Source organism: Manis pentadactyla, chromosome 3 (genome assembly GCF_030020395.1).
Source record: "Manis pentadactyla isolate mManPen7 chromosome 3, mManPen7.hap1, whole genome shotgun sequence".
Lineage (NCBI taxonomy): Eukaryota > Metazoa > Chordata > Mammalia > Pholidota > Manidae > Manis > Manis pentadactyla.
The window spans coordinates 160,035,283-160,045,432 of record NC_080021.1 but is presented as its reverse complement, the minus strand read 5'-3'; positions in this window follow the sequence as shown (position 1 = coordinate 160,045,432).

Sequence of the window (10,150 nt, the reverse complement as noted above, 5' to 3'; positions counted from 1 at the left end):
TTTTGTTGAGAGTTTTTATCATTAATGGATGTTGAATTTTGTCAAATGCTTTTCCAGCATCTATTGAGATAAACATATGTTTTTCATCCTTCCTTTTGCTAATGTGGTGTATCACAAGAAATATTGTGGCATCCTCCATCCCTGGAATAATTCCCACTTGGTCATGATGGATGATATTTTTGATGTGCTTTTGAATTCAGTTCAATATTTTGTTGAGAATTTTTGCATCTATGTTCATCAGGGATATTGTTCTATAATTTTCTTTCCTTGAAGTATCTTTGGTTTTGGTATTGGAGTGATACACTGGTCTCATAGAATGTGTTTGGAAGTATTCCCCCCTCTCTACCTTTTGGAATACTTTAAGATGGGTAGGTATTAACTCTTCTTTTTTTTATTGAAGTATCATTGATACCCAATCTTATATTGGTTTCAAATATACAACACAGTGGTTCAACAGTTACATTATTATTATTATTTTTTTTTATTGAAGGGTAATTGACAACAGTATTACATTACATTAGTTTCAGGTGTACAACACAGTGATTCAACATTTATATACATGATAATTCTAGGTACCAGCTATCACCATACCAAGTTGTTACAATATTTTGACTATATTCCTTATGCTATACATTACATCCCGGTTACTTATTTATTTTACAATTGGAAGTGTGTTTATATATATATATATATATATATATATATATTTTGTGAGGGCATCTCTCATATTTATTGATCAAATAGTTGTTAACCACAATAAATTTCTGTATAGGGGGGTCAATACTCAATGCACAATCATTAATCCACCCCAAGCCTAATTTTCGTCAGTCTCCAATCTTCTGATGCATAACGAACAAGTTCTTACATGGAGTACAAATTCTTACATAGTGAATAAGTTACACGGTGAACAGTACAAGGGCAGTCATCACAGAAGCTTTCGGTTTTGTTCATGCATTATGAACTATACACAGTCAGTTCAAATATGAATATTCATTTGATTTTTAAACTTGATTTATATGTGGATACCACATTTCTCTATTATTATTATTTTTAATAAAATGCTGAAGTGGTAGGTAGATACAAGATAAAGGTAGAAAACAGAGTTTAGTGTTGTAAGAGAGCAAATGTAGATGATCAGGTGTGTGCCTGTAGACTATGTGTTAATCCGAGCTAGACGAGGGCAATAAACATCCACGTATGCAGAAGATTTCTCTCAGAACATGAGGGGGGAGGTTCTAAGCCTCACCTCTGCTGCTCCCCATTTTCTCTCAACAGTTACATTATTAAATCCTCACCTTCTCTAGTGCAGTTATTATTTGTCAACATAAGAAGATGTTAGAGACTAATTGGCTATATTCTACATGCTGTACTAGTATCCCTGTGACCAACTTATATTATGATTGAGAATCTTTGTGCGCCTTTATTCCTCTCACTATCCATTCACCACTCCAGCCCCTCCTCCATGGTAACCACTAGTCACTTCTTAGTATCTATGCATCTACTGTTGTTTTCATTCTGTTTTGCTTTGTTTTTAGATTCCACAAATAAATGAAATCATATGGTATTTGTCTTTCTCTGCCTGGCTTATTTCACTTAGCATAATACCCTCTACATCCACCCATGTTGTTGCAAATGGCAGGATTTCTTTTTTTATGGCTCAGTAATATTCCATTGTGTATATGTATCACATCTTCTTTATCCATTCATCTATTGATGGACACTTAGGTTGCTTTCATATCTTGGCTATTGTAAATAATAGGGTGAGTATTAGCTCTTCTTTAAATGTTTTGTAGAATTCAGCTGTGAAGAAATCTGATCCTGGATTTTTGTTTGTGGGGAGTTTTTTGATTACCAATTCAGTTCTGTTACTGCTAATTGATGTGCCCAGATTTCCTGCTTTTTTTCTTGGGTCAGTCTTGGAATGTTATACTTTTCTAGGAATTTTTCCAGTTCTTCTAGGTTGTCCCATTTATTGGCATATAATTTGTCATAGGTCTCTAATAATTATTTGTAGTTCTGTGGTATCAGTTGTAACTTCTTTTTCGTTTCTGATTTTATTTGTGTCTCCTCTATTTATTTATTTTTGGATAAGTCTGGCTAGGGGATTGTCTATTTTGTTTATCTTCTCAAAGAACCAACTCTTGGTTTCATTGATTTTTTTCTATTGTTTTATTCTTCTCTATTTTATCCATATTTTTGCTCTGATATTTATTATGTTTCTCCTTCTACTAACTTTGGGTGTAATTTTTTCTTATTTTTCTGGTGTCTTTAGTTGTGAATTATAGACTGTTTTTTGGGATTGTTCTTGTTTCTTCTGTATTGCTGTGTACTTCCCTCTTAGAACCACTTTCCAGCATCCCACATATTTTGAAATGTTGTATTTTTGTTTTTATTTGTCTCCATGTATTGTTTGATTTCCTCTTTGATTTGTTCATTGATGCATTGATTATCTAGAAGCATGTTGTTTAGCCTCCATATGTTTGTTGGTTTTTCTTCATGGAATTGATTTCTGGCTTCATATTATTGTGATCCAAAAAAATGCTTGATACAGTTTCTACCTTTTTGAATTTATTGAGGCTCTTTTTGTGGCCTAATATATGATCTGTTCTGGACAATGTTCTATGTGCACTTGAGAAAAATGTGTATCCTGCTGCTTTGGGATGGAATGTTTTGTATATATCTGCTAAGTTCATCTGGTTTAACATGTTGTTCAGTGCTTCTGTTTCCTTATTTACTTTCTGTCTAGATGATCTGTCCATTGATGTAAATGGGTGTGATAAAGTCCCCTAATATGATTATGTTGTATATATCCCTCTGTAGGTCTTTTAGTATTTGTTTTATATATTTATATGCTTTTGTGTTGGATGCATAGATACATAAATTTGTTATATCCTCTTGTTAGAGTGATCCCTTTATCATTATGCAGTGTCCTTCTTTGTCTCTTGCTACTTTCTTTGTTTTGAAGTCTATTTTGTCTGATATAAGTACTGCTACTCCTGCTTTTTTCTCCCTTTTATTTCCATGAAATATCTTTTTCCATCTCTTTACTTTCAGTCTATGTATGTCTTTAAGTCTGAAATGAGTCTCTTGTAGGCAACATATAGATGAGTCTTTTTTCTTAATTCATTCTGCCCCCCTATGTCTTTTGATTGGTACATTCAGTTAATTTACATTTAAGGTAAGTATTGATAAGTCTGTACTTACTGCCATTTTATTAATTGTTTTCTGGTTGTTTTTGTAGTTCCTCTCTGTTCTTTTCTTCCTTTCCTATGCTCTTTCTTGCTAATGGTTTTCTTTAGTGTTATGCTTCAATTTCTTTTTTTAAATTTTTTGTATATCTGTTATAGGGTTTAGGTTTGTGGTTACCATAAGTTCATAGATAATTTCCTAAATCTGTAACAGTCTATATTTGATGTTCATTCTATTTCAAACACAATCTAAAAGTACTTTTTTATTCTTCCTCCTCCACACTTAATATATAAGATGTCATAATTTACATCTTTTGTGTATCCCTTGACTGATTTTATATATAGTTGATTTTACTACTTTTTTTAAACTTCATACTTGCTTAGTAAGTAATTGGTCTACTACCTTTGCTATGGGTTTATTTTCACTGATGAAAAATATTTAGACTTAATAACATTTCCATCTACAAAAGTTCCTTAAACATATCCTGTAAGGCTGCTTTAGTGGTGGTGGAATCTTTAACTTTTATTTATCTGAGAAACTTTTAATCTCTCCTTTAGTTCTGAATGATAACCTTGCTGGGTAGAGGATTCTTGGTGGTAGGTTCTTCTCTTTTAAAACATTAAATATTTCATGACACTCCCTTCTGTCTTATAAAGTTTCTGCTGAGAAATCTGCTGATAGCTTTAGGGAGTTCACCTTCTAGGTAACTGTCTGCCTTTCTCTTGCTGCTTTTAAAATTCCCTCTTTATCTTTAATTTTTGCCATTTTAATTACTATATGTCTTGGTATTGTCTTCCTGGGATTCCTTTTGTTCAAGGGTCTCTTTGTTTCCAGGACCTGAGTGTCTATTTCTTTCCCCAGATTGGGGAAGTTTTCAGCTATTATTTCTTCAAAGAGACTTTCTACTCCTTTGTCTCTCTCTCTTCTCCTTCTGGGACCTCTATTAAGTGAATATTTTTCATTTAGAGTTGTCACACAGCTCTCTCAGCATCTTTTCATGTTTAGAAATTCTTTTTTTCTCTCTGTTTCTCAGCTTGGTTGGTTGCATTCTCTGTCTTCCTTCTCACTGATTCTCTCTTCTACTTCCAACAGTCTACTATTCATTCCCTCTGTTGTACTTTTCATTTCTTCAGCTCTGAGTGGCTCTTTTTCAGATTGTCTTTTTGTTGAAGTTCTCACTGAGATCCTCAGTTCTTTTCCCCTGGTCAGTGAACCTCTGTATGACTTTTACTTTGAAATCTTTACCACGAAGATTGGTAATCTCCATTTCATTTAGTCCTCTGTCTTGTCTTATTCCGTTGTTTTGCTTGGAACATGTTCCCTTGCCTCCTCATTTTGTCTTGGTCTCTGTGTTTTTTCCTTTCTATTAGATAGAACTGTCTCCTGGTCTAGAGAGTAACGGCTTTATGAAGTGGGCATCCTGTGGTGCCTAGAAGTTCAAGACTCTGTGCTCACAAGTGCCTGGTTCTCCTTTGCAGTAGAGCCACAGTTGCTCTTGGTGGGCTGTGAGCAGGGCCACCTTTCTGCCTGTCTGATGGCAGTGACTGATCTCTGTCAGCAGAGACTGCCAGCTTGCCTCAGTGGGCCCTTTGTGTGCCCTGTGGCACTTCTGCTGGGACTCATTGTGGGTGGGGCTGCCCTCTGCCTTCTGGGTGCTGCTGAGCTGGCAGGATGGGCAGGGCAGGAGCACTGGGAGCAAGGGAGATGTAGCTGGCTCCCACAGGGACCTGACCAGGTGGGCTGAGGGAGGGCCCCAGAGCATCCTCCACCTGCCCGTTCTTCTCTGGCTTACTTCCCACTGCTGGTAAATCTTTCAAACTGCCATCTCTGTGTTGGGTTTCAGTGGGCCTGAGAGAGCGTGCCTGTCCTCTGCAAGTGACGGGAGTCTCAGCTTCTCAGAGTGCTCTGACTTTCTCTGGTGGCCAGCCCCATTAGTCACCAAAGCCCAATGCACTGTGGACTCATGTTCCCGACACACATCTCCAGGGCCAGGTGAGCAGGATTCCTGAGCACTTATCCCCTCCCAGCTCTGTTCCTCTCCTTCCGGCTTGTGGGCTGGGATGAGGGAAGGCTTTGGGTCCTGACTGACTGCGGCTCTGCTACTTTACCCTTCTCTGTGTGGTTTTCAGGTGTGGGTGGTCTGTTCTCTAGTCTTCAGGTCATTTTCAGGGTTAGTTGTATTTTCTGTAGTTGCTTCCTTGGTGTGTATGTGGGAGGAGGTTTCTGCCTTGTCTTCCTGCTCTGCCATCTTTTCCATCACTCTCCAGAACAGCTTCTTGCCAAGCTCCAACCTTCCCAGACTAGAAAAGAGTCCCTGGACTAAAATGAGGACAAAATGACAGAAGAGAAGTGATGGAGTTGGTGGGTTCCATATGAGGTCCTGGCTCTGCTTGCCTGACAAGAACTGACTGAGAGAGGGGACTACTATGAAGGCAGCTCAGATAGTCAATGCCTTTGGTGACTTCCTAGAGGCCCAGGAAAACACAGTGCCTCCTGTGCCTCCTAGATGGCCTACTGGGAGCAGAAATATCCCCAGTGAGGGCTCTGGGCAGGCAAGAACCCAAACATCTTATCAGGGAAAGATAAATTTCAGGGCCTGGATTGAGCCCTGTGGAATGAGATTTATTTCTGGTACTCCTGGGAATTGGGTACTTGATATAGAAATTTAATTGATGAACTGAAAACAAGTGACATTTCTTGCTTCATGATTCGGGTCAGCCACACCCTGTACCTAGTCTCCCAGTGAGCAGGTCACCTGGAATCATAACCCTGCAGGAAGCTGAAGAAGGAGTGGTTGTAGAATGAAGGACATGTTCAGGGTTGTTCAGGTTTCCCATGAACATGATTTTGAAATGTTCTTCTTCCTGGTGCGCTTTCTAAGCCAGATGCTATGTTGCAATCTGTATTTCAGTCAGGATGGCTCTCTCTTGCCTTCACCTAACATCTTTGCCAGACTTAGAGCCTTACACTCTCTCTCCTTCCTCTAGGCAGAGGCCATTGCCCCATAAACAATAATCAGAGATCTGACACCATGACTTTTGGCTTTGCTTGTGGCTATGTGCTCACTGGTATTTGTAACCACATTTGCATGCAGCCACCTACACTCATACGTACAGAAAGCAATCTCTGTGTTATCATTTTAGAAGTCCAAAGTGTCTATGTTAAGAGCGTTTTAAAGAAAAATGTGGACCAAAGGTGAAGGAATTATCCTGGCCCCTAGAGAGAGGACCTGTAACATGTCTAGTTAAATTATGAGCAAATGGCTCTCAGCTTCATTCATTCACTCAGTGGCTCATTCATCCATTCTCTATTAATGCCCACAGTTGGCCAGACATTGGAGATATAAAGACAAATAGAATAGAAGCTGCACTCACTACACTCACTGGTAGTAAACTTCATACCTAAAACACTAACAGTTACACTTATCCCATATAAGATTGCTGTCTTTATAAACTTAATTTAAGCTTATTTGGTGCCTAAGAAAGTCTTATTAGGTTTCTTTCAATCCTGGTATTGAAATCTGTGTACAAAAGAGATGTGTTTTTCCAAGATATATCTGAGGCCATCTGTGACAAATATATATTTGGTCTTTTCCCTGCCTCCAGACAATATCTCCTAAAACCCTTGGAATCTCCAGAATAAGAAGTCTTTTGTATGCTAATGAGATGGCTTGTTTCTGGGAGACCCTAAACAGCTTTGGGATGGCTCTATTTATGATTAGTTGGTTGGAATTCTTGCCCACCAGGGAGGGGAGAAGGGCTGGAGATTAAGTTCATCACCAATGGGAAATAATTGAATCAATCACGCCTGTGTAATGAAACCTCCATAAAAATCTTTGAATGACAGGGTTCAGAGAGCTTTCAGGTTGCTGAGCACACTAAGATGTTAGGAGGGCAGCATTCCCAGAGAAGGCATGGAAACCCCTTGCCCCTTCCCCATACCTAGCCCTATGTATCTCTTCCATTTGGCTGTACCTGAGTTGTATCCTTGATTAAAAACAAAAACAAAATAGTAAATGTAAGCAAAGTGTTTTCCTGAGTTCTGTGAACCATTCTTGTTAATTACTGAAACTGAGGACAAAGTCAAGAGAACCCCCGACTTATAGCCAGCTGGTTAGAAGCACAGGCAGCGACCTGGGAATGGAAACTGGCATCTGAAGTACGGGCAGTGTTCTGGCACTGAGCTAACTGGATAGCGGGGTCTCACCTAACTCTGGGTAGTGTCAAAATTGAATGTCTGGGCACTTGGTGTCCAGAGAACTGCTGGTGTTGGGAAAAACAGCACGCGTTTGGTTAGAAGTGTTGAGTCTAACAGCTCATCATGTTTAAATTTAATTGAATCTGAATGTTTATTTATGATCAACTTGAATGGCTATAAATGTATTGATGTAGGCTGACACAGTGCCCGACAAATAGTAGTCACTCAACAAATTATCGTGCATCAACGATGTGTCAAGCTTGGAGGATTAACATAATTCTACTTTCCCTTCTAAGGTCCCTTGTGTTTACATTGGGATCACCCAGATAGTTCAAGATAGTCTCCCCAGCTCAAGGTCTTCAATGTAATCACATCAGAAAAGTCCCATTTACCAAGTAAGGTAATAGAGTTATAGGTTCTGGGATTGGGGTGTAGACATTTTCAGGGCCATTATTCTGCCTTCCACATAGACTTATCTTCAAATCTCACATTGGCCACTGACTGTGTGTGTTTGGTAAATTATGTCCTTTCTCTGAGCCTCAGTTTCCTCATCAATAAAAGTGGGTTCATAACAAATCTGCTTTTTATGGATTTTTTGATTGGCCCCTTGAGGGTGAAATAAATTAATGTGCCTGCCTTTGCACATTATTCATAAAAGGAGAAAAATTGGGGTTTTAGTGTTAAAGGATCAATCTGGGGCCTGTCTAGTCATCTACATCTTAGCAAAACAGTATAATCAGGAATATATGGGACAATGACTCAGATGTTGCAAAATTCTAATGTTCAAAAAATGTTAAGTAATTGTTTTCAATATTCTCTAAGGCAATGGATTGGAGAGCAATGTTTTAGAGAAACTGTTAATTGTAAGAATTGAGGGGAAACCCCATGTTTTCTAGATCTAACAAACAGAAAATTCCATTTGCCAGAGTCTCTTCCCTTCTCCCTCAGCTGTTCTTCTTGAGGCCTTGGTGGCTGTGCGTGGCCTGAGGAGGTCAGCACAGGAGGTCTTGAGTCTGCTGGGTGGGGGGCCACCGTGTTCTCTGGCAAACCTGAAGGAAAAGGGGTCTTGTTTTCAGGAGAAGGCATTTTCAAAGCATCTTGGTAGCCAACCTATTTGGAGTTTCCTAAAGACAGGGCCTCTAGTTCCAATAGGAAAATGGACCATCTGCCCACAAGTGTGTGAAATGTGAGCCCAGAATAGAAAAGAGGTTTCCATGAGCACAGGTACACCCTTCATCCTTTCAGAGAGGAACAATCATCTAATAAAACAAGCGACAATCATCTAATAAAACAAGCGACGCGACTGACATTGAGCCCGAGGGGTAGCAAAGTCCCTGACACGGACCAGTGAATGTCTAGCTGTGGCAAAGCTTCTGAATGGTGGACTAGAAACAAGCTCCCTGCCTCCACATGCAGGGCAGAAAGAGGTCCCCTGGTTCTCTGAGAATGGAGTTAGGCATGGTTGTTACTCAAACGCTGGTGAGACAATGCAGTGTCATCAACATAATCACAGATTACATTTGCAGAGCACTTTGGCAGCTATGAAGAGCTTCCTTATATTTATTTCATTTAATCCTTAGGATAACTATGGGAAATGGCTGAGGGAGATTTTATTATTCATGTTTTTATAAATGAGGAATGAAATGACTTCCTTAAGATCACACAACAAATTTGTGGCGGTCAGGATCTGAACCAGATCTATCCAACAGTGGAATCTTGTTCTACGGGTGGCTGTCTCCCTATAAGGCTGAGCAGCTGTGGCTTTAATGGTGGAGTGGATGCAGACTGCTTTATATGCTCTCTCCTGCCTCAGCCCCTCGCCTCACCTTTGTGTCATCCCTGGATCCCAAATATGCTACCCTCATCACCAAGTGTGGTTACCTGGTGTAAAGCACCACCAGCATAATCAGGGAGCCTGTTACAGATGCAGAATCCCTGCCACCTGAGACCTCCAGACGCGATCCCAGTAGTTGCTATGCGCAGCTAAGTTCATGAAGCGCTGCTTTACCACTTCTGCCCACCCAGGCCTGCCTGATCTCCAGAGTTGCTTCTCCTCTTCCCTTCTTCCTGTCCCAAATTCTGTGACTGGGGTTTTCACTGGTATCAGTGAAACTTTCCCTTACACCAGTCAATGACTTAAGGCCTCAGAAGAACTTTCGGGCCCACTCAGTCCCCCTCATTTCCCCAAAGGCCTCCACCTCGGAGTCCTGGCTCACTCTCAGAGGGAATTCCCTCACAGAAGTGCCAAAGAACCCTCAGCAAGCTGTTCTGAAAGGTGTGAACTGACCCTATTGCTTGCTCTAAGAGGGACCAAGATAAGACCTGGGCTCACCTACCTCCTTTAGGTATAATCAGAAAACTAATTTGAGTTTTTTTTCTTTCCTCCCCTATGGCTGAAATAACAAGACACTTGGCAGCAAAGGGAGGGGAGAGAGAGAAGGAGGGGTGTGACTGACCCACAGGCCGGAGGAGCCCGAATGATCCATCTAGTCGGTTTCATCGGAGAAGATAAATAACAGCAACAAATTATTCTGTTGCTCTCATGCTCTCTTTCCTCTTTATTCCCCCAAACTTTAAGAAACTTCTTTTTTTAAGAGCACAAATAATTATCATATTCTCTCAGGGCCACAGGTCAGGAGCATTACAAGCTTAAAATAACAATAAAAAAAAAACATAAAAAGAATGCTGAAGGTTACCTGATGAAACAGAAACAAATAAAATACCACAATACAGGGTCGAAGCTCAGCAAGTTTGCATGCTCGGT